The sequence below is a fragment of the Pyrus communis genome, chromosome 15 (genome assembly GCF_041283825.1).
Source record: "Pyrus communis isolate YQ-2024b chromosome 15, ASM4128382v1, whole genome shotgun sequence".
NCBI lineage: Eukaryota > Viridiplantae > Streptophyta > Magnoliopsida > Rosales > Rosaceae > Pyrus > Pyrus communis.
The window spans coordinates 14,510,578-14,533,731 of record NC_142579.1 but is presented as its reverse complement, the minus strand read 5'-3'; the positions used below and the strand labels follow the sequence as shown (position 1 = coordinate 14,533,731).

Genomic DNA, 23,154 nt, shown 5'->3' with positions numbered 1-23,154 from the left:
CAGGTTCTAAGGGCAAAGTATGCAAAAGGATGCCTTTTGGAGCCTTTTGGAGCAAATTAGAGATTGGAATGGATATCATATGCTTGGAGCCAAAAGGATGGACGAAATTGAAGACTTGAAGTAGGAAAGTTAAATCCTAAAAAGACCTCATGTTTGAGCATCATTGAAAACTCCTACGCATTTTAGAACACAAAAACAACATTCCTAGCAACCTTAGGACATTGTCGTGTGTTTCCTTGTGTCTCCCTTCCTTGCCATGCAAGGAAGGGCTTTGTTCCCTATTTTAAATACTTAAACACTACCACTTATCATACATTCATTTATCACTTATCATAATCATTCACTTATCACTTAACATATCATACACTTATCACTTATCACCTACTTCACCTACAACATCCACCTACTTCACCTACAACATTCACCTACTTCACCTACAACATCCACCTACTTCACCTACAACATCCACCTACTTCACCTACAAATGACATAGCCATATGTTCCCTCCACTACTCCTATAAATACCCTTGCATTCATTCATTCATGAACATCTCATTTCATACACAACACATTACAAACACATTCTCCCTTCCCTAGCCGTGAGCTTCCCATCCATTCCCTTATAATCCAAACACCACTCCTCATCCATTTCCATAATCCCCCAAACCTCACCTTAGACCTTGTGCTACAACAACGAGGAAGATAAGAGGGCCTAAACGTTCATACAATTCAAGTGTGAGTTGTTGGAATGTTTAGGTGTTTCTTTGATTTCAAAGTTTAAATTTAATTCTCTTTGTTTTGTACGTATGAGGAATGGAAGAGAAGAGTGCCTAAACGTTCATACAATTCAAGTTTGAGTTGTTGGAATGTTTAGGTGTTTCTTTGATTTCAAAGTTATGAGGAACTAAACCCCCTTTAGCTAGGGGGTGATTCAAAATACATGTTTATGCTTGCATTATGAATTGATTACTTTTGGTTGGAATTTAATAAGTTGTGGATTCAATTTGTTTAACCGTTTGATTGATAACTTATTTATGAATGTTTATTAAGAATGCGCGCTTAATTTTCATGCATAAATATGACGCTAGAATATAAGTGAATTTCACCTAATCGTAATGAACTTATATTCACAAGTAGTGGAGGTTGCTTATAAACAATCGCGTTAAACGAATTCTTGGCATAAGTTTCATGCGTATTCCATAGTAACGAATGCCTCGTCGATGTTTATGATTTCCGTTGAACTTAATGATCTTTGTTGAATGTCTCTATCATGCGTATTCCATAGTTAGGGACTTTGATTAAGAATAATTTGGTTGTAATGCGTATTCCATTCAATCCAACGAATCTAGGGAAATCTGAAAGTTAATTTAAGCGGACCTAATTAACTTGGAGCATTGAGTTTCATAATTTATCGAAAGACCAACTGAGAATCAATCTTGTATGCAAGTGTAACATGTGTGGAGAAGAACCCCTTGGCTATTCCATCATCCATATTTTCATCACATTTATATTTACGTTTTGCCTTCAATTACAATTTGTGCAATTTAGTTAATTTCGTCAAATCAAACCCCCCCCTTTACTTTCTTGTTCTTTAGTGCTTAGAATCTGTTTAGTTTATGTTTTAAAGTATTTTTGAATTCTTTGAGTCTAGTATAGTGTTTTAAACTTTATTTTACGTTTTTGAGTCAGTTTCCAAGAGATTTGCAATCCCTCCTAATCCCCGGTCCAGAACGATCCCTACTTATACTTATACTACAATTTGACAAAAAGAGGGTTTAATTTGTGCGCGTATAAATCTCGCATCAAATTTTGGCGCCGTTGCCGGGGATTAGCAACTTTGCTAATCCCTTGGTTCTTTTCTTTTTTTTGGTTTAGTTGTTTTCGTTTTAGTTTCTAACTTAGTGTTGTTTTCTTTGTTTGTTGTTACTTTTGATATTTGATTTAGTTCTCTTTCTTTGATTTTAGGTACTAGAGAAGTAAGATATGGATTTTGCTAGCATTCAAGCTCAATTGGCAAATCTTACTTCTAAATTGTCGCCGTATGCCGAAAGGACCACAATGCAGAGTGTCCCTACATTTGGTGCTTCATATAGGCAAGCATTTCAAGCCAATCAATGTCCACAAAGAGATTGGAGGGATCATTCAAACTCTATTTGGTGGGAAGATCAACAAGTTCAACGTGAAGCATATTGGCAACCATATGAGGAGTTCTATTCAAGACCTATGCAGCCACCACAACTTCATATGCAATATGCTCAATTAAATTCAAGTTCGCCAATAGATTATAATCAAATTCTTAATGAAATAAATTCTTTGGCGCAGGGGTCACAAAATCAAGCCAAGGAGGCTCAACAAGAAGCATATTGGCAACCATATGAGGAGTTCAATACAACACCTATGCAGCCACCACAACCTCCCCCACAACAATTCCAATCAAGTTCAAGTATGTCCATGGATAATGATAAAAATTTTCAATTACTAACCTCTTTGACGCAGGACGAAAAAAATCAAGACAAGAAGTTGGGTAAATTGGACGAGCAATTTGGGCAGATTATGGAGTTCATGAAACAAATTCAAGAGCAAAGTGAACTCTCCAACTCAACTATTGAAAACTTGAAGGAAGATTTTGAAATCCATAATGCTATCACTTTGGGAAGTGCTATGGAGGTTGGAGCTGACCTAAAAATGTCCAAACATAGCCTAGAAGTGGATGAAGAGCTGCTAATTGAGGAGGAGGAAGAAGACATGCACACGGCAAGGGTAGAACAACCCTTGCCGCAGCCCCCTAAGCCCTCTAAACCACCCACCACCAGTAAGGACGTCCCAATTCCATGTTATTCTGATGTTATTCCACCCAATGTCCCTTTTCCTAGCAGGTTTTTGATTCCCAACCAAGAAGAAAGTAAAAAGGACATCGTGGAAGCCTTCCCAAAGGTGCAAAATGCTATTCAAATTCTTGGTGCAACACAGCAAGTTTTAGATGGTGTTGAATTCTTCAAAGGACTTTGTACACCAAGAAGAATGATTCAAGAGAAGGTAGTGACTGGAGAAGATGTAGAAGGCATCAAAGAGGACATATTTGAAACCACAATTCCCAAGGAAGTTGGATTTTATGACACGGGACAAGTCATAACTTTCAAAGGGGTGTTTATTCTGGAGTTCATTTTGGAGCACACAGGTAAGCCGCCTCCCCGAATTTCAATTTTCTTTTATACTAACATGTGGTTAATGATTGAGGCACCCAATCTGGAATTTAAACTATTACCGGATCATTTCAAGTATCACCGCCCATTCAAAGATAAATTCCATGCCGTTTGATTTTATTTATGTAAAAAAAAAAAAAAAAAAAAAAAAAAAAAAAAAAAGATACTAAACATGGAGAAAGATGGAGCCTTCACAGAGGATGTTTACGTGAAGCCCCGCTACGAGGCGTCGAAGCAGAAGGAATAGAAGCGGAAGGCATAGGAGCGGAAGGCGCAGAAGCGGGAGGCATCGGAGCGGAAGCCATCGGAGCTAGAGCATTCCAGGCCTCAATACTTGGCCAAGCGCTGGACGACCCAGGAAAAAGGTGCCTCTGGAGACAAGCCGCAAGCCTTTGACGGTCACTGTGAATTCGACCCTCAGATTCTTGCAGCTCATCAAGCTTTCTCTTCATGCCCGACGAATAGTTATTTGCAAGCACATGCAAACTTCTATTCTCGTACTTAAGCTGCTGGATCTCTTGCTTAAGACTCTCCACCTCTGCCATCAATGATTCCACCTGACGGGAGTGGGCAAGCAGGCGTTGGCCCATGTTGGACACAGAACTCGCACACTGAACACTAAGTGCGAGGGACTCTTGAACGGCCAACTCATCGGACCGTTCTGACAGCAGCCTACTATCTTTTGGAGTGAGGAGGTTCCTAGCTACTATTGTAGCTGTTGTGGCGTCCTGCATCACGAAGTCTTCACCTGTAAGAAGACCGTTAGAAGATAAGAAAGAAGGGCGCCATACGTTACCTTGACGCGGCGCGCCCGTATCACTGCTAAGGCTCAATTCCAAGCTAAGGTTCGATGAGTTTGCCATTTTTCAAAAGTGTTCAAAGAAAAGGGATGGAGTTAAATTTCAAAGGGCCGGGGATCATATAGATATCCCTTCAACACAACATAGGTCATTGAAAGGACCAAAAATCCGAGACAGTAGGAGCGCATCACCCAAGCTGAGATCAACAATCGCACGCCCCCCATATGTGTCAACTAATCTGGCGATCTTCAAGAATGGGAAATCTTCAGAGTGTGTTTGTTGTGGTGATCGATAACTCAATAAAAAAGCCAAGGCGACGCGTCCACCGATTCAAAAAGCCGGAATTTCCGGCGTAATTTTGGCGACGCTTTCTCGGCTTTTCAGAAGACGCGTTCAACTTTGTCAAAAGATTTCTTCTTTTCAGACAACACGTGGAGGCCATCACCGCAACTACATATCTTTAGCCGACAAGCGCAAAGTTCGGCGACGCTTTCTCTGCTTTTCAGAAGACGCGTGCAGCTTTGTCAAAAGGAGCCGCATCTGCACTACCACGTGTCGTTCAGAAAGCGAAGGGGCGTCGTTCAGAAATCGAAGGGGCGCCTGCTCAGAAATCGAAGAGGCGTATTCAGAGATCGAAGAGGCGCCACTATTTCAAAAAGCCGGAATTGCGGGATCAAAACGTTTGTCGACAAGGGTAAAAAGTACCACCACTTGATATTATCTCTATATATGTCGACCTTCGTCTTTTATGGCAGGGCAAACCTGAAGAAAATGCCCAACTCTCCCTCACCTCTGAGGGCGCACTCCCAGCAAAGCCTTTCGAAATACTCAATTTTTTCTTCTTCCCCAAAGATGATACCAGATGCCTGGAGTAAAGATGACCCAGGAGGAAATACATGTGCTGATTCATGCACCGCTTCTTCAAAAGCAAAGGTATCTCATATCATCAAGGTCAAAAGCAAAAGTATCTCATATCATGCTCTTTCCCTGTCTTTTTCTTTGTCCTTGTTCTTACTCGCATGGCAAAGTAAAAGAAGCAATCAGCCGGCACTTGGAGTCAATCTTCCGATCTGGAGCCAACTGCCTGGAACCTATTCCTGATTGCTTACCTAGCGTTGCTCTCGAGTAGTCATCTTCAACGGTTGATACACTTCCGGAGAAGGGACCACTTCTGCAAAGGGGAGCGAGTAAGGCAAGTGAAAATGATACATTGAAGCATGTGGAGACAAACATAGGCTGAGTTATCCTCCAACCCTTTTCAATACGAATTGGAAAGATTGAACAAAGAAACAGATAAAAGGGATAAGCTCAGACCTTCGGGGGAGACCAAATGAACCATCATGCTGCCCAGTTCAAGAAGTAGCACAAAGGAAAATCAACGATGGGCAGAAACCAGTTCAAGAGTAAGCCTGTGGAATCACAAAGATCAAAAGCCTCAATGCAATTACCAAGGAGAAGATGGAATTTACACTCTATAACCAGATTTGCGTCTCTAAACTCTTCTCTTTGTTAATTACATTCTGCCATGTTTAGTATGTTTAAGTGCTTTTTGTGTATTTACTTATGCTTTGTGTGAATCTATGCTTAAAACATTGAGGACAATGTTTGATTTAAGTGTGGGGGGGGGGGGGGGGTAACTAAGTATGTTGATGCAAATTCGTTGAATTTTATCACCCATAACTTCAAGTGTTGTTCCTTGCTGTTTTAAATGTTTTTAAGGTGTTTTTAAACTGTTTTAGCGTGTTTTGTTTTATAACTCCGAAAATCACATAAAAATTTGAAAAACATTTTTTTGAAAAGCCTAAAAAGAGTGTTTTGAGTTGTTTTTGTGTCTTAGGGAACCTTCCAACGTTATGATGAGGATTTGGTTTGTAATTGCATGACTGTTAAAAAGAGTTATAAACATGGATGAAAGTTTGATTTACTCTTGGTATATGTTTAGTTATGGTTATAATGTATGACTTCACATGCAATCATAAAAGAAAAATTCGTTTTTGTAACATGCTTGAAGGAAGGAACTCATAATAACGCTACATCCCTGTGAGACTCGAGCCATTACCTTCTTTGGAGAGTTATATTCTCTGATTCTTTGTTTTCTAAAGTTGTTGCATGATCTCATTATTCCTTGCTTGGTTGCTACTTAGAAGGCGTTTCATCATATAGTTCTAAATGCTAGAACTCATGCCCATTTCATTCAAAGCATGTTATTGATTTGCATAACACATATTCAAGAAGAAGTTGTGTAGTGACCACCACCATAGCCAAATAGCCTTACTTCCCATACTTCGTATATGTTGTAAGTTTTAACCCCGTTGAGCCTTGTTTAGCCTTTATTCTTTGTTTACCCACATTTTCCTCACCTAGCCTAGTTTAGGACAATCCCCACCCTTGTTCTTAAAAGATAGTGAGCATGACTTAATTGAATTCCTTTTGAGTTACATTATGACAGAAAATAAGTGTGGGGGAGAGAATGTTTAAGTGTTGATGTTTTGAGATTCAAAAAAAAAAAAAAAAAAAAAAAAAAAAAAAAAAAAAAAAAAGAGAAAAGAAAAAAATGAAAGAATAAGTGATTGAAGAAAGGTTCCAAAACACCAATTCTGGGTGTAAATTGTCTAAACTCTCCCTTTTTGTTCAAAAGTTGAGTTTTCATTCAAAAGTGAATTCTAAGTTGATTCAAATGCTTTGCTCACTATTTCTTTAAAAACCTTTGTTTTCCATATCCCTTCTTTGTTATCCACATACCCCAAGCCCCGTTATAACCCTTGACTTCTATCTTGAGTGTTGTGTATTTCAATTTGTGGAGTTTGAACTTGGTATGGGCTTATGGTGTCACTGGTTCTCGCGTCTAAGTAGTAGCATTCCATTCATGAGATCATATCTAAACATGCTTATTAACTCCAGAAAATGCTTTCCTTATTATAACATATGTGAGTGTTCGTCTACATGTTTACATCAATCTTCTCACATATACCTAGTGTAGGGTGTGTAGTCAGAAAATCTGTGTGAAAAACGAGAGTACATCTAGTAAGAAATTGAGGGAATTCTCTAAGGCATGTTACTACATTCAAAACATGGTTTTAAATGCTTAGTTGTGAACTAGTATGTGGTGACTATGAGTAAGAATGTACTTAAGTGTAAAGATGGCTCAAATCTGTGAGAATAATGATTTTTAATTTGTCATGTGCATTGGAAGTCCCTGATACGATTGTTGGAAGGTGTAGGTTGTGTTTTGTTCTTTTTGTTTTGTTTTTCTGTTTTGCTCGAGGACTAGCAAAAGCTAAGTGTGGGGGTATTTGATAGGAGCATATTTATGCGACTTAAATGGCTTGTTCTCGTACATTTACGTTATGTTTCTTTAGTTATTTTAGTTCTTTATGCTTCTTTTGTGTGTTTTCAGGTTCTAAGGGCAAAGTATGCAAAATGATGCCTTTTGGAGCCTTTTGGAGCAAATTAGAGATTGGAATGGATATCATATGCTTGGAGCCAAAAGGATGGACGAAATTGAAGACTTGAAGTAGGAAAGTTAAATCCTAAAAAGACCTCATGTTTGAGCATCATTGAAAACTCCTACGCATTTTAGAACACAAAAACAACATTCCTAGCAACCTTAGGACATTGTCGTGTGTTTCCTTGTGTCTCCCTTCCTTGCCATGCAAGGAAGGGCTTTGTTCCCTATTTTAAATACTTAAACACTACCATTTATCATTCACCACTTATCATATCATACATTCATTTATCACTTATCATAATCATTCACTTATCACTTAACATATCATACACTTATCACTTATCACCTACTTCACCTACAACATCCACCTACTTCACCTACAACATCCACCTACTTCACCTACAACATCCACCTACTTCACCTACAACATTCACCTACTTCACCTACAACATCCACCTACTTCACCTACAAATGACATAGCCATATGTTCCCTCCACTACTCCTATAAATACCCTTGCATTCATTCATTCATGAACATCTCATTTCATACACAACACATTACAAACACATTCTCCCTTCCCTAGCCGTGAGCTTCCCATCCATTCCCTTATAATCCAAACACCACTCCTCATCCATTTCCATAATCCCCCAAACCTCACCTTAGACCTTGTGCTACAACAACGAGGAAGATAAGAGGGCCTAAACGTTCATACAATTCAAGTGTGAGTTGTTGGAATGTTTAGGTGTTTCTTTGATTTCAAAGTTTAAATTTAATTCTCTTTGTTTTGTACGTATGAGGAATGGAAGAGAAGAGTGCCTAAACGTTCATACAATTCAAGTTTGAGTTGTTGGAATGTTTAGGTGTTTCTTTGATTTCAAAGTTATGAGGAACTAAACCCCCTTTAGCTAGGGGGTGATTCAAAATACATGTTTATGCTTGCATTATGAATTGATTACTTTTGGTTGGAATTTAATAAGTTGTGGATTCAATTTGTTTAACCGTTTGATTGATAACTTATTTATGAATGTTTATTAAGAATGCGCGCTTAATTTTCATGCATAAATATGACGCTAGAATATAAGTGAATTTCACCTAATCGTAATGAACTTATATTCACAAGTAGTGGAGGTTGCTTATAAACAATCGCGTTAAACGAATTCTTGGCATAAGTTTCATGCGTATTCCATAGTAACGAATGCCTCGTCGATGTTTATGATTTCCGTTGAACTTAATGATCTTTGTTGAATGTCTCTATCATGCGTATTCCATAGTTAGGGACTTTGATTAAGAATAATTTGGTTGTAATGCGTATTCCATTCAATCCAACGAATCTAGGGAAATCTGAAAGTTAATTTAAGCGGACCTAATTAACTTGGAGCATTGAGTTTCATAATTTATCGAAAGACCAACTGAGAATCAATCTTGTATGCAAGTGTAACATGTGTGGAGAAGAACCCCTTGGCTATTCCATCATCCATATTTTCATCACATTTATATTTACGTTTTGCCTTCAATTACAATTTGTGCAATTTAGTTAATTTCGTCAAATCAAACCCCCCCCTTTACTTTCTTGTTCTTTAGTGCTTAGAATCTGTTTAGTTTATGTTTTAAAGTATTTTTGAATTCTTTGAGTCTAGTATAGTGTTTTAAACTTTATTTTACGTTTTTGAGTCAGTTTCCAAGAGATTTGCAATCCCTCCTAATCCCCGGTCCAGAACGATCCCTACTTATACTTATACTACAATTTGACAAAAAGAGGGTTTAATTTGTGCGCGTATAAATCTCGCATCAATAGGTCTTGAATAGAACTCCTCATATGGCTGCCAATATCCTTCTTCTTGAACATGTTGAGGTTCCCACCACATAGAGTTTGAATGATCACTCCAATCTGAACTGTAAGTATTGGAAAACACGTTATTCCTTGATTGAAGATCAAATATATCAACGCTTTGCATTTGGGACCTTTCCATGAGCTGTGACAAAAGAGAAGCATTATCAAGTGCCATGTTGTTCTTCTCTAGTACCTAAAATCGACAAACAAAACACAAATAAAAAACTAAAACTAAAATACAAAATAGAAACGAACAATCCAAGAGATTAGCAAATTTGCTAATCCCCGGCAACGGCGCCAAAATTTGATGCCTGAAATTTTACGCACACAAATTAAACCCTCTTTTTGTCAAATTGTAGTAAGTATGTAAGTAGGGATCGTTCTGGACCGGGGATTAGGAGGGATTATTAATCACTTGGATTTGACTTAAAAACGTAAAAACACAATATAAAACACTATACTAGACTCAAAGAATGCAAAACTAAACTTTAAAACACTAAAACAAACCAAAAGACTCAAACATCACCCAAAACACTCAAAACTGCCTTAAAAACACTTTCTGGGCAGTTTTGAGCACTTTGGTGAATTTGGAGGAATTTGTGTAATAAATTGAATCAAAACACTTATAAACACAAACTAAATGTATTTCTAACTAAATTGGACAATAAAGTAAAGGGGGATTGAGTTTTGGACGAAATTAAACTAATTGCACAGATTGTAATTTAAAGTAGAATGTAAATATGAAATTGATGGAATGGAATGGATGAGAAGCTAGCTAAGGGGTTCATCTCCATACATGTTATACTTGCATAATAAAACAATTTCCAATTGCTTTTCAATAAACCATTAATTCTCAACACCCCAAGTTAATTAGATCCGCTTAAATTATCCTTCAAATCTTCCTAACGTTATTGAACTGGATGATTGCATACGACAACCCAAAACATTCCCCACAAGTCCCCTACATGATTGCATAATAGAGATACAAGCAAGAATCATTACGCTCTATGAAAATTATAAGTGTTGACGATGCATTCGTTACTATGGAATACGCATGAAACTTATGCCAAGAATTCGTTTAACGCGATTGTTTATAAGCAACCTCCACTACTTGTGAATATAAGTTCGTAACTATTAGGTGAAACTCACTTATATTCTAGCGTCATATTCATGCATGAAAATTAAGCGTGCACTCTCAATAAACATACATAAATAAGTTATCAATCAAACAGTTAAACAAATTGAATCCACAACTTATGAAACGCAATTAGAAGTAATCAAATCAAAATGCAAGCATAAACATATATTTTGAATCCCCCCCTAGCCAAGGGGGGTTTAGTTCCTCATACGTACAAAACAAAGAGAATTGAAATTAAACATTGAATTCAAAGGAAAAGAAACACCTAAACATTCCAACAACTCAAACTTGAATTGTATGAACGTTTAGGCCCGCTTCTCTTCCTCTTTGTTGTAGCACAAGGTCTAAGGTGAGTTTTGGGGATTATGGATGATGTAGAATGGAGTGGGGTGGTAGGATAGGGAGTGGTGAATGGCTGAATTTTTGGTGGTGTTTGGATTAGTAGGGAACTCACGGCACAAGTTGGTGTGTATGGATGATTTTCTGAAATGGAAGAGTGAATGAGAATGTGAATGAATGCATGGGTTTTTATAGGGGGAATGGGAGAATATGTGGCTGCAATAATGATGGAAAAACAGCTAGGAATGGGATGGGAGTGCACGGCAATGATGGGAAAAAAGGGATGGTGGATGAATGATGAAGAGTTGCATGTGGCTTAGTGATTAAAGAATGAATGGATGTACTGGAATTGGTTGTGAAAAGCTGGAAAAGGGTATGAAAGTGCACGGCATGGGCTTGTTGTTGGTGTAAATGTGGCTGAATGGTTTAATTAATGGGAGTGTGCATGTTTGAATGATTAAAGGGAATGAATGGAAAAACAGCTAGGTTGTTTATGATTAAAATGTGGCTGAGTGTTTATGTTGAGAAGTGAATGAATGCACGGCAAAGGGGGGAAGAAATGGGCTGGAATGTGTGGTGGATGATTAAAGGTGCATGTGGGTGAATGTGTGGCTGCATGGGTGAATGATTAAAGGGATGTTGCTAGGTTGGAAATGCATGTGTAATGGCTGGAAATGCAATGAGTAATGCACGGCAAGGATGGGCTGTTTTGTGTTGTTGGTGTGTGAATGGGAATGCAATCTGAAATGGGAGAGCATGTGGGTGGAAATGCATGTGGGTTAAAGTGGAATGACAGCTAGGTTATGATGATGAATGCATGTGCAAAGTTGGTTGAATGATTATGAGTGCATGTGGCTGATTTATTTGAAGGGAATGCATGTGATTAAAGGCTAGGAAAAGTTGTGGAATGGCTTGTATGAAGGGGGAATAATGCACGGCATTAAGTGATTGGAATGGTGTGTTGTGAAGGGGAAGTCACGGCCAAAAGGGATTGTAATCTTTTGGTCTTCAATTTCGTCCATCTACTTGGCTTCAAGTATATGCAATCCATTTAACGCCCCAAACTACTCCAAAATGCACCAAAATGCACCCTTTCGTCAAACACATCTTATGATCCTGAAAACACACAAAAGAAGCATAAAGGACTAAAATAACTAAAGAAACATAACGTAAATGTACGAGAACAAGCCATTTAAGTCGCATGAATATGCTCCTATCAGTCTTTAATTTCGTCCAACACTTTGGCTCCAAGCACAAGCTATCCATCCTTAGCCCAAAAATGTTCCAAAAGGCTCCAAAATGCACTTCTTTGCTCCTTTAGCCCTTAGAACCTGAAAACATACGAAAATGGCTTAAAAGACTTAAAGAACTAAGAAATAACAACGTAAATGCACAAGAACAAGCCAACTAAGTCGCCTAAATATGCTCCTATCAAATTCCCCCACACTTAGCTTTTGCTAGTCCTCGAGCAAAACAAAACAACAAAAGAACACGAAACTAAACAAAACGAACACAACACAACCTAAACCTTCCAACATTTGCCTCAGGGATTTCCAATGCACATGACATGTTAAAATTCATTATTCCCACAGATTTTGGTCCTCTTTACACTTGAGCACATTCTTAATCATAGTCACCACATACTAGTTCACAATTAAGCATTTAAAACCATGTTTTGAATGTAGTAACATGCCTTAGAGAATTTGCTCAATTCCTTACAGATATGCACACAATTTTCACTCAGATTTTCTAACTACACACCCTACTCTAGTTATATGTGAGAAGATTGATATAACATGAAAACGAACACTCACATATATGTATCACAAAGAAAGCAATTTCTGGAGTTAATAAGCATGTTTAGATATGATCTCATGAATGGAATGCTACTACGTAGATGCGACAACCAGTGACACCATATGCTCATACCAAGTTCAAACTCCACAAATTGAAACACATAACACTCAAGATTGAAGTCAAGGGTTGTAATGGGTTTGGGGTGTTTGGCTAACAAAGAAGGGATATGGAAAACAAAGGTTCTTAAAGAAATAGTGAGCAAAGCATTTGAATCAACTTAGAATTCACTTTTGAATGAAAACTCAACGTTTGAACAACAAGGGGAAATTTAGACAATTTAGGGCCAGATTTGGTGTTTTGGACCCTTTCTTCACATTCAACACTTCATCACTCATTCTTACATCTTTTCAAGCTCTTTTTCCTTTCTTTCTTTCTTTTCTTTTCTGTTTTTCTTTTTCATACGTTTTTCACAACTTTTTTCTTTCCTTTTGAATCTCAAAACATACATATAAACTTAAGAACAACATTCCCTCCCCCACACTCATTTTCTTGCATAATATAACTCAAAAGGAATTCATTTAAGTCATGCTCACTATCTTTTAAGAACAAGGGTGTGGACTGTCCTAAACTAGGCTAGGTGAGGATAATGTGGGTTAACAAAGAATAAAGGCTAAACAAGGCTCAACGGGGTTAACTTAAACATAAAATGTGGTAGGATACACGGCAATTTGGCTTTGGTGGTGGTCACTACACAACTTCTTGAATACGTGTTATGTAAATCAATAACATGCTTCGAATGAAATGGGCATGAGTTCTAGCATTTGGAATATGATGAAACGCCTTCTAAGTAATAACCAAGCAAGGAATAATGAGATCATGCAACGACTTTAGAAAACAATAATGCACAGATTGTTAACTCTCCAAATAACGTTTAGGCTCAAGTCTCACAAGGTTGTAGCGTTTGTTTGAGTTCCTTCCTTCAAGCATGTTACAAAAACGAATTTTATCTTTTATGATTGCATGTGAAGTCATACATTATGATTGCATGTGAAGTCATACATTATAACCATAACCAAGCATATACCAAGAGTAAATCAAACTTTTCTCCATGTTTATAACTCTTTTTAACAGTCATGCAATTACAAACCAAATCCTCATCATTGTGTTGGAAGGTACCCTAAGACACAAACACACAAAAATGACTCAAAACACTCTATTTAGGTTTTTCAAAACATGTTTTCCAAATTTTTATGTGATTTTCGGAGGTATAAAACAAAACACACTAAAACACTCTAAAACAGCAAGGAACAACACTTGAAGTTATGGGTGATAAAATCCCACGAATTTGCATCAAATATACTTAGTTACCCCCCCCCCCCACACTTAAATCAAACATTGTCCTCAATGTTTTAAACATACATTCACACAAAACAAAAGTAAATATGCAAACAGCAACTAAACAACATAACATGGCAGATTAGAAACAACAACAAAGAGAAGGGTTTTAGGAACGTAAATCTGGAATTTGGGGGATTCCTAGGGCTTCCTTTGTGGAATGGATGGGTTGCCTCCCATATAGCGCTTGCTTTAACATCGTGCAGCCGGACGAACACCTCCATCAAGCATCAGGGGAAGCCACGGCATGGAGGGGTGTTTCCTCCACGACATGCTCCTCAAACAAAGTGTAATAAGGCTTCAATCGATGCCCATTTACCTTGAACTCGTGGCCACTTTTTAAGCTTTGGACTTGGACTGCACCATGAGGAAAAACATTAGTAACAACAAAAGGTCCAATCCATTTGGAACGTAACTTACCAGGGAATAACCGAAGTCTTGAATCAAAAAGCAACACTTTCTGCCCCTTGGAGAATGTTTTGGTACGAAGCATCTTATCATGATATGCCTTCGTCTTGTCTTTGTAGATGCGAGCATTCTCGTAAGCCTCGTTCCTCATCTCCTCAAGTTCATCTAATTGGAGCTTCCTATGAACTCCAGCAGCGTCTATGTCCATATTGAAGGTTTTCACAGCCCAATGTGCCTTGTGTTCTAACTCAACGGGGAAATGACATGGCTTACCATATATAAGCCGAAAAGGTGACATGCCAAGGGGAGTTTTGTAAGCCGTACGATAGGCCCACAATGCATCATCCAAGCGCAAACTCCAGTTTTGAGGGTTCCACGGTTTTCTCTAGGACTTATTTGATCTCCTTATTTGAAACCTCAACTTGCCCATTAGTTTGAGGGTGATAAGGTGTTGAAACCTTATGCGTAACGTTGTACTTCTTGAGCAAAGCTTCAATGGTGTGGTTACAAAAGTGAGAACCCCCATCACTGATTAAAACTCGTGGCATCCCAAACCTAGCAAAAATATTAGATTTCACAAAATCTGCAACAACCTTAGAATCGTTAGTACGGGTGGCTTTGGCTTCCACCCATTTGGAAACATAATCGACAGCTAGCAAGATGTAAGTGAAACCAAAAGATGGAGGAAAGGGGCCCATGAAATCAATACCCCAAACATCAAAAATTTCCACAAAGGAGAGAGATTGCTGCGGCATTTGGTCCTTAGGCCCTATGTTACCTGTTCTTTGACACTTATCACATGCTAAACAAAAGGTTCTTGCATCTTTAAACAAAGTAGGCCAATAAAAACCACATTCAAGAACTTTTAAAGCTGTCCTTTGGGTGCCAAAATGACCCCCACTAGCATATGTGTGACAAAAACTTAAAATTGAATGAAAATCTTATTCATGCACACATCTCCTTATAATCTGATTCGAGCAATGTTTCCACAAGTATGGGTCATCCCAAACATAAAATCTAGCATCCTTTTCAAGTTTATCACGTTGGAATGTGTTTAAGGTGCTAGGAACTTGTCTAGATACCAAATAATTGACCAAATCGACATACCAAGGGGTACTTACCTGAATGGACAGAAGTTGCTCATCCGGAAATGTTTCTAAAATGGGGATGGGCTCTTCCTCACGCACCATTCTACTTAGGTGGTCAGCCACCACGTTTTCACACCCTTTCTTGTCTCGAATTTCAAGATCGAACTCTTGAAGTAGGAGCATCCAACGAATGAGTCTTGGCTTGGCCTCCTTTTTGGTGAGAAGATACTTCAAGGCTGCATGATCAGTGAAAACAATTACTTTAGTACCAAGAAGATATGATCTAAACTTATCTAATGCAAATACAATAGCCAAGAGTTCTTTTTCGGTTGTGGAATAATTAAGTTGGGCATCATTCAACGTCCGTTAGGCATAATAGATGACATGCGGCCTCTTGTCTTTCCTTTGCCCTAAAACAGCCCCTAGAGCATAATCAGAGGCGTCACACATTAACTCAAAAGGAAGGCTCCAATCAGGTGGAACAATGATTGGTGCCGTGGTCAACAACTCCTTGAGTTGATTGAATGAAGCCGTGCACTCCTTGGTGAATTCAAACGACACTTCTTTTTGTAGGAGGCGGCAAAGAGGTTGTGCAACTTTTGAGAAATCCTTGATAAACCTACGATAGAATCCTGCATGGCCAAGAAAAGAACGAACCTCTCTAACCGAAGTTAAAGAGGGTAAGTGACGTACAAGATCTATTTTGGATTTATCAACTTCAATGCCGTTTTCAGAGATAATATGACCTAAAACTATGCCTTGTTTAACCATGAAATGACACTTTTCCCAATTAAGAACAAGGTTAGTTTCAACGCAACGTTTTAGAATCAAACTAAGATTATGCAAGCAACCATCAAAAGAATTACCAAAGACACTGAAATCATCCATAAAAACTTCAATGATGTTCTCAACATAATCAGAAAATATACTCATCATGCATCTTTGAAATGTGGCAGGTGTGATGCGAGAATTATACGCGCACAAATTAAACCCTCTTTTTATCAATTGTAGTAAGTATGTAAGTAGGGATCGTTCTGGACCGGGGATTAGGAGGGATTGTTAATCACTTGGATTTGACTTAAAAACGTAAAAACACAATATAAAACACTAAACTAGACTCAAAGAATGTAAAACTAAACTTTAAAACACTAAAACAAATCAAAAGACTCAAAATGCTTTTAAAAACACAAACTTAAATGATTTCTAACTAAATTGACATTAAAGTAAAGGGGGATTTAAGTTTATACGAAATTAAATTAAATGAACAAATTAAAACAGAATGAAAATATGAAATTGATGAAATAGAATGGATGAATGCTAGCTAAGGGGGTCATCTCCACATATGTTACACTTGCATAATAAAAAGATTTCCAATTACATTTCAATAAATTATGAAACTCATCACCCCGGGTCAATTAGGTCCACTTAAATTAACCGTCAAGTTTTCCTTAAGTTAATGAATTGGATGGGTTAGCGCAACGCAATTCACTACATTCTCCAAAAGTCCTTTACGTGAACAGCACAATAAAGATACAATCAAAGATCATTAAGCATTATGAAAACTATAAGTGTTGACGAGGCATTCGTTACTATGATGAGCATGAAACTCGTGCCAAGAATTCATTTAACGCGATTGTTTATAAGCAACCTCCACTACTTGTCAAAATAAGTTCATAACGATTAGGTGAAACTCACTTATATTCTAGCGTCATATTCATGCATGAAAATTAAGTGTGCACTCTCAATAAACATACATAAATAAGTTATCAATCAAACGGTTAAACAAATTGAATTCACAACTTATGAAACGCAATTAGAAGTAATCAAATCAAAATGCAAGCATAAACATTTATTTCGAATTACCCCCTAGCTAAAGGGGGATTAGTTCTTCATAACATTGAAATCAAAGAAACACCTAAACATTCCAACAACTCAAACTTGAATTGTATGAACGTTTAAGCACTCTTTTCTTCCATTCCTCAAACATACAAAACAAAGAGAATTGAATTTAAACATTGAAATCAAAGAAACACCTAAACATTCCTACAACTCAAACTTGAATTGTATGAACGTTTAGGCCCTCTTCTCTTCCTCTTTATTGTAGCACAAGGTCTAAGGGATGTTGTTGGTGTGTTGAATGGATTGGGGAATTATGGAAATGGATGAGGAATGGTAGAAAATGGAAAGAAACCCACGGCAAGGAAGGGAATTTCAGGATGTGAAGATGGTGTGTGTTTGTGTTGTGGTATGTACAATGGAAAATGAGAATTATGGGGAGTGAATGCAAGGGCTTTTATAGGAGAATGAAGGTGTAAATGGCTGTTTGTTTAAGCATGCAAGTGGCTAATTAATGATGAACAAACAGCTAGGAAAGCATGTGAAAGCTGGAATTGCATGTGAAGATGCTGGAATTGCATTGAAAGCCCACGGCATTGAGTGTGTTTTCTGGAATGATGGCAGGTTGTGTATGTGTTTGGGAAGAGAATAAATGTATGATGGTGGCTGAATGATTAAAGGGAATGAATGGGAGTGACACTAGGTTGGTTATGCATGTGGAATGTGGCTGAATTGTTGGTGAAATGATGAATGGGAAAGCTGGAATTTCAAGGGAACTCACGGCAAAGATAAGTGTTTTGGTGATGGGTGCATGTGTTGATGGTTTTGCATGTGAATTAAAACTGGAGTGATGATGATGAATGCATGTGTAAAGGAAGTGGATTTTCTGCAAATGCAAGACTACTTATACATGGCTGAAATGATGAAGAATAAAGGGTGCAAGTGTGAATGATTGAATGTGCATGTGGGTTGGAAATGTGGCTGCAATGATGAAGTGTAATGGCTGAAAATGGGATGGATTTATGATGGGAGTGCATATGATTAAAGAGTGGGAGTGCATGTGGGTGAATGTGAAGGGAATGCATGTGTTGATGACTAGGTTAGTGGGTGGAAATCTGAAAATGGCATAAGGGAATGGGAGCTCACGGTTTTGGCTAGTGTTTGAATGTGTAAAGTGTGTGTGAATGCATGTGAAGATGCTAATAAATAATGCATGTAGGGTTAGGAAATAAAATCATAACTTAAAGGGGGATGATTAAAGGGTGTTGAAAGGTTTTGCATGGCTTTGAAGTGATTGTGGATTGGGCTAGAGTTTAAGTACATGAAATGGACCCAAATTGCTCATCCTTGCATGGCAAGGAATGGTGTTTGTGTTAAGCCCATGGCAAGGTGTTATGTGATTGGGTTAGGGCCATTGTTTTGTGTCTTCAAGTGCATACAAGGCCTTCAATTTCATCCAACACTTGGGCTCCAAGTATAAGCTATCCATCCTTAGCCCAATAGTGCTCCAAAACACTCCACAATGCATCCTTTCGTCAAACACGTCTTATTATCCTGAAAACACACAAAAGAAGCATAAAGGACTAAAATAACTAAAGAAACACAACGTAAATGCACGAGAACAAGCAAAGTAAGTCGCCTAAATATGCTCCTATCAAGGTGCATTACATAAACCAAAAGGCATGCGACGATATGCAAATGTACCAAAAGGGCATGTGAAAGTTGTTTTTTCTTGGTCCTCGGGTGCTATGACAATTTGATTATAACCAGAGTAACCATCAAGAAAACAATAGAAAGCATAACCCGCTAACCTTTCAAGCATTTGGTCAATGAACGGCAATGGGAAGTGGTCCTTGTGGTGGCATTTAGCTTCCTATAGTCGATGCACACCCTCCAACCAGTTTGAATGCGCGTAGGAACAAGCTCATTCTCGTCACTTGCAACCATAGTCACTCCGGACTTCTTTGGAACACATTGCACGGGTGAAACCCACTTACTATCCGAGATTGGATAGATGACTCCACAATCTAGAAGTTTGATTATCTCCTTCTTCACAACTTCCATCATCGGAGGGTTAAGACGGCGTTGAGCCTCTCTAGTTGGTTTGGCCCCCTCCTCAAGAAATATGTGATGCATGCATGTTGTAGGGCTTATACCTTTGATATCGGCCAATGTCCATCCTAGGGCAGATTTGAACTCTCTCAAAACGTGAACTAGTTTCTCCCAAAAAAATGTACTTCAAATGGCTTGGTAGTGGTTTTAGTTCAAGGACGGGTGCCTGAATGATGGACGGAAGCAAACTGTTAGTCGAAATAGGAATTGACTCACGATTAGGAAACTTACCATCATGCGTAGGCAACAACTCAAGGGCAGCAACCATCTCCCTAACTTCCTCACTAGGGGGCACGGCATAGTGTGCTCTAGGTGTGCCGTGAGTTAACCTAGGTGTTACCTCCTCGTTGTGTTCCATGCCTCTTGTAATGGCTTTTTCAAGCGCATCGGCATTCAAATCGTCAAGATATCCCTGCGCCAAAGAATCAATTATATCAATAGAGAAACATGAATGGTCCTCACTAGGGTACTTAATAGAATCAGAAAGATTGAAAAATAATAACTTCCCCATCAAATTCCATGGACAAAGTTCCATTAAACACGTCAATCTTGGTCAGGGCCGTTTACATGAATGGCCTTCCAAGGAGGATGGGTAATGAAGTGGCATGATCCGATTCATCCATGTCAAGAACATAGAAATCCGCCGGGAAGATTAAATGATTAACCTGCACTAAAACATCTTCCAAAACTCCCTTTAGATAGGCGTTAGATCTATCGGCCAATTGTATGATTACACCATCATTTTTCAATGCTCCTAAATTCATAGATGCATAAATTGAGTATGGCATAACATTTATAGAGGCACCTAAGTCTAGCATGGCAGATTCAAAGCGAATATTACCAATGACACAAGGAATTGTAAAACTACCTGGATCTTTGCATTTTGGGGGTAGTTTTCATTGCAAGATAGCAGAGACATTTTCACCTACCTTGACAACCTCATTGGTCGAAATCCTCTTCCTAGTGGTGCACAACTCCTTCAAAAACTTGGCATAGCATGGAACTTGCTTGATTGCGTCCAAAAGAGGTATGTTAACTTGAACTTTCCTAAATGTCTCAAGAATGTCTTTTTCAGCTTCCTGCTTCTTTGTTTGCATGAACCTACTAGGAAAAGGAACATTCGAAGGAAAAACATTAGTAGGAACTGAATTTGACACATTCTTACCTTTATTGGACAGATTGGATGGCTTAGGGTCACTAGAAACTTGCGGCAAAGGGAGTTCCATCCTTGCCGTGGGTTTGGTTGTTTCCCCCTCTTCAAAGTGCAGTTTTTCATCCTCTTCGTGACCTGTTTTTGATGAAGAACCTGCCCCAACTTCTTTCCCACTTCTCAACACTATGGCTTTTGCACTTTCCAACCCTCCTTTTGGATTTGGAATGGTAGAACTAGGGAGTTGGCCTTGGTCTCGAAATTTACCTACAAAATCTGCAATCTGCCCAATTTGTTTCTCCAAATGATCCACCCTTCTGTCATTGTTTTGCATTGCCTTGGCTTGATTTTCATGCCCCTGAGACAAGTTAGTTAGTAATTTAAGAAGTGTATCATTGTCTAAAGTGTTACCTGAGCTTGTTTGGGCAGACTGTGGAGGTGCTTGTGTGGGTGCGTATGGTTTGTTGTAGAAGCCCGGGGGTTGTTGCCTAAAGCCTCCTTGTGATTGGGGTTGTTATGGCTCCCTCCACTTGAAGTTTGGGTGATCTCTCCAACCGGGATTGTAGGTGTTGGAATATGGATCGTTCCTTGGTTGATTTTGGCTTTGAAAGCCAATTGCATTCGCGGTCTCCCATCCACCATTCTCAATAAGTTGAGGACACTTGTTAGAAACATGTCCTTGAATAAAACATACGCCACACACCATTGGTCCTTGGATCCTCATACCTTCGGCCATCTAAGACACAATAGAAGTAAGATTAGCTAATTGAGATTGAATATCGGATGAAGAATGATAGGAGCATATTTAGGCGACTTACTTAGCTTGTTTTCATGCATTTCTGTTATTAATTCATAGTTGTTTTAGTCTTTTAAAGTATTTTCGTGTGTTTTTAGGTTCTAATAGCAAAGGGAGCAATAAAGTGCATTTTGAGGCTATTTGGAGCATTTTTGGGCATGGATTGGATAGCTTAACCATGGAGCAAAGAGGATGGACGAAATTGAAGACTAGAAGAGTTAGGAAAGGCTACAAATCTGGTGGAAGAAGTTCTACTCCAATGAAGATAAGGAAGAAGCAAGAAACAAGGAACCTTATCCAACCTTATCCAAACCTTATCTTATCCTATCCTAGAAACCTTATCCTATCCTAACTCTAACATTATCCTATCCTATCCTATCCAAATCAGATTGGGACCTAAACCTAGCTACTTAGGGAGAATCAATTACACATTTAAACACCTATTTCAGTTTCTAGAAGACTCATCCATACCATTGCCGCAAATCACCATTCCTAGTAGGTTTAGGAATTGAAAACCTTTTCCTACTCTTATATCACATGTCCTAGGCCCTTTAGGTTTAGGAATCTGCCCTAAACCTTCTATTCTAGAAACCTTATCTCATCCCTACATGTGTGCCGCACCTTCCCTTCTAGAATCCCTAAATCCTAGCCGAAATTCCTATTCCAAATCCCACTTGATTTCTGCCTTGAGTTAACCTTTTTCCAATGGGATTAGGCAATCCTTTTCCTTCACTAAGTGTGCCAAACTAGCCTATATAAACTCCTTGCCGTGCCATTTAATCACCACCACCCTTCACACAACAATCATTCATTCATAAACACAATCATCCTTTGCCGCACCACCATACATACCTAAATCCATCCAAAAACCCAGAAAATCATCCACAAACCCACCATAGACCCTTTGCCGTGACTTAGCAAGGAGGAGGAGAAGGAAGACCAAGCCTTGGGCGTTTGTGCATTCAAGTTGGAGTGTTGGACGTTTCTAGGTGTAATTTATCCTTTATTATTAATGTTTAAATCTATGTTGCTTTGTTTTGTCATGAACATGAGAGGCTAAACTCGTTTTAGCCTAGGGATGCTTTGAAACCATGATTACATTTATAATATGAGTTGATTGAGTCCAGTTGTGATTTCATAAATTGTGAACGCAATTTACTTAACCGTTTGACGGATAACTTATTCTTGTATGTTTATTAGGGAGGCCTACTTAATTTGCATGCTTGAATTTGGGGCTAGAATATTAGGGTGTTTCACATAATCGTCACAAACTAATATTCACAAGTAGTTAAGGTTGTTTTCACAATCATGTTAAGTAAATTCTTGGCATAAGTTTCATGCAATTCATAGTAACGAGTGCTTCGTCAATGCTTATGGTTTTCAAAGAACTTAATGATTCTTGCTTGTATCTCTATTATGCAATTCATGAAGGGAACTTGTGGGGAATTGATAGGAGCATATTCATGCGACTTAAATGGCTTGTTCTCGTGCATTTACGTTATGTTTCTTTAGTTATTTTAGTACTTTAAGCTATTTTCGTGTGTTTGTAGGTCCAAAGGGCTAAAGGAGCAAAAAGATGCATTTTGGAGACTTTTGGAGCACTTTTGGGCTAAGGATGGATAGCTTATGCTTGGAGCCAAAGTGTTGGACGAAATTGAAGACCTAATTGAAGACCAAAGTGTTGGAACCTTGTTCTCTTTAGTTCTAGGACATTTAAACCTTTCCTATATCCATTGCACATGCATTCCTTTAATCCACATTCATCACCACTTCAACACATGCATCCATAATCATTTCTCCAACCTTGCCGTG

General features: G+C 38.4%; 1 long non-coding RNA gene across 1 annotated transcript in view; it reads right to left on the bottom strand.

Annotated features, from left to right (window-relative positions):
• The window catches only part of LOC148690555 (uncharacterized), a 47,138-nt gene extending 29,429 nt beyond the window's left edge, over positions 1-17,709 (bottom strand). Inside the window, exon 1 of the long non-coding RNA XR_015956238.1 lies at positions 17,482-17,709. This is a non-coding gene — a long non-coding RNA (uncharacterized LOC148690555). The remainder of the gene's footprint in view (positions 1-17,481) is intronic.
• Between the last annotated feature and the right edge of the window lie 5,445 nt (positions 17,710-23,154).